The following is a 3,094-nucleotide window of genomic DNA, read 5'->3' on the forward strand; positions in this document are numbered from 1 at the left end:
TAATTTTTTAACTCTTGCCACAATATGGGCTGTAATGCTAACAAAAAGGATATGGGCTCCAAAAAAACCTTAAGAATTAGCAAATGGGCTGTAAATTATTAGAAATAATGGCAGATGGGTTGTATGTTGTTTTCCACAGATTTGAGGCTTTCCTAAAAAAAGGTTGACGCACAAGCACTGACTGTTGGATGTCCATCCAACGGCCGTCGTGCTTCTTCAATCTCTGCTCTTCCTGCTCCAGCCGCTCAAACAAGGGCCGACGGGACTGCTTGCTCCCTCCTCCTCGTGGCCGGCTGTGCTGTCGCGCAGGCTTCACCGCCCGACGTACTCCTATCGCTGGCCTAGCCATCCCTCTACTCACCCACACCTGCTGTTATTCTCCGGCGACGGCAGACGAATCAGTAAACCCTCGTACAGTCGTACTCCCCTCCGCGTGGGAAACAACTGCCGAGTCTTCCCTGCCTCCGTGTCGTCCCCTTCCTAGGCCTCGCCGTCGTCCACCGCCCTGGTGCTCTCGGCGCGGCATGGTCAACTTGGTCAAGGAACGACTTCCATCGGACGTGGACTGCATGTGGAGAGGCTGACAGCTGGGTCCACGGCCGCGGCAAGGAAGTGCCTCCTTATTACGCGGAAAATAATGATTCCTCCACCTGACAGCTGGGACCCACCGGACGGGCCACTGTATTTCGCGAAAAAAACGTTTCCCCCTGACTGCTGGGACCCACCAGCTACATCTTCGCATGCAAGGAAGTGCGTTCGGGTAAAAAAATGATTCGCCCCCTGACTGCTGGGACCCACCAGCTACATCTTCGCAGGCAAGGAAGTGCCTGACAGTCGGGACCCACCAGGTCGAAGCATACGTAGCGTTGTCATTCTGGTCGCGAACGTGTACGTACATACTGGTCGATGTAGAGGCGCGCACGTGTCGTAGTAGAGGCGCGCACATGTCGTAGTAGAGGCGCGCACGTAGCATGTACACGTACGTACAGCGGCCAGGGTGCAAGAAAGAAAATATGGCCACGTATGTGTACATACGGGCGGGGTCTCGAACGCCTACTCGCGCATACGTACGACCAGGGCTCGTGTACATTGCTGGGTCGGAACGGAGAAACAGCGTCGTCGGCGTGTTCATGGGGAGGCAACAGAATGCGTCGTGTTCATCGGGAGGGCTTGGACGGAACAAGCGATGGAAACGAGGCCTGGCGTACCGCACAACGGAGGAAACGGACCTCCTACGTTCAAAACGGGGGTCCTGTTGATCGGGAGGGGTGTGGCGTACCGCAAAACGGATGAAACGGACTTGTGTTGGAGCACTATGATCGAAACGGGGGTCGTGTTCATCGGGAGGGGTGTGGCATACCGCAAAACGGGACTCCACGGGATACTGTTCATCTCCACCGTCGACCCCCTCCAGCCTCCACAAGCTACTGTTCATCCACCGTCGACCTCCTCCAGCCTCCACCTGCGACTGTTCATCCACGGGCTCCTGTTCATCCAGCCTCCACCGCGCACTACTCCATCGGCTACTGTTCAACCAGCCCTCTCCACGGGCTCCTGTTCAACCACCCCTCCACAGGCTACTGTTCATCCTACCCTCCACCCTCTACTGTTCATCCTGCCCTCCACGGGGTTGTCCTGTTCATCCAGCCCTCCACGGGGTCCTGTTCATCCAGCCCCAACCGGCTCGATCGATCGGGGTCCCGTTCATCCAGAGGCAACACCACGGAGTCCTGTTCATCCACCCCCACCGGGAACTGTTCATCCAACCCCCCCCCCCCCCCCCCCCCCGCAACGCTCACTGTTCATCCAGAGGCAGCATAGATCGGCTTCAGTTAGCAGCAGTAGTGAAGGAATCGCTCGATCGGGTTCAGTTAACAGCCATCGATCAATCGCTCGGGTTCAGTTAGAGCCCAACGCCTCGCTCGGGTTCAATTAGAGCCAACGCCTCGCACACACACGCGTATGTGTATGAGAGAAACGTGCATCGCTCGGCCCCCGACCTCCCACCGCAACCGGGAACTCCCTGAAATTTTCCTCGCCCTCGCTTCTACCACGGTTTTTTCCGTCATGACCGGCCCAAAGAATGTCATGCAGCTGCGTCTCCGGCCTGCCCAGGACGAAAAGCCCATTTTCTGTCATGATTTTTTGTCATAGAAGTAGGATCCCACCACATCTATGATGATACCGGGTTTTGTCACAATTACCGTCATAGAAGTGTCATATGTATGACAGAAAAAAAAATTCACTCGGCCCAAAATGTCACGGATGTGTCTTTTTTTTGTAGTGCAAGAGGTAGCAAGAAGGAATTCTGGCGCCGTTGCCGGGGAATCTACGCACAAGTCAAGACATACCAAGTGCCCATCACAAACTATTATCCCTCGCATTACATTATTTGCCATTTGCTTCTCATTTTCCTCTCCTCCACTTCACCCTTGTCGTTTTATTCGCCCTTCTTCAGTTCATCTTTTCGTTTGCTTTAATGTCTTACTTGGCTCATTTGCTCTTTTGGTTGGAATAGTTGTTTATTTATTGCTAAATAGAGAATCTAAGATCTATGGATCCTCATCCGCTTGCTAATCTTTTTAAGAGATCCAATTATGATGAACCAATTGCTAGTGTGTTTTGTGCACTAGATTTTCTTTATGAAGTTTTGCTTGAAATTCATGAATCTGAAAATTGTAATGAAGTACCTTATGGAGTGATTCACGATGGATATTTGAATAGAAAGCATGATTGCAATGATGATAGTATAAATTCTATTAATGTCAATTGTGCTAATAATATGCAAAACCCTAAGCTTGGGGATGCTATTTTTGCTATGTCTACTACTTGTTGCAATGATCATGATTGGGGTGATTCTTCTTTTGATCTTGAAAATTTATTTAAGCCCCATGATGAATATGAGATTGATAATAGTGTTTGCAATATTATTGAAAGTGGGTTTGGAAGAGTGTCAACTTTTGATCCCACATATTTGGAGAATGTTCAATCTTATGAAATTTTTGATAAAAATGGGTTTGGTGAGGTCATGACTTTAGTTAATGTTAATCCCACTATTTTGGAAGAGTGTCAACTTTGCATACATGTGTATCTT

Source organism: Triticum urartu, chromosome 4 (assembly GCF_003073215.2).
Source record: "Triticum urartu cultivar G1812 chromosome 4, Tu2.1, whole genome shotgun sequence".
Taxonomy (NCBI): Eukaryota; Viridiplantae; Streptophyta; class Magnoliopsida; order Poales; family Poaceae; genus Triticum; species Triticum urartu.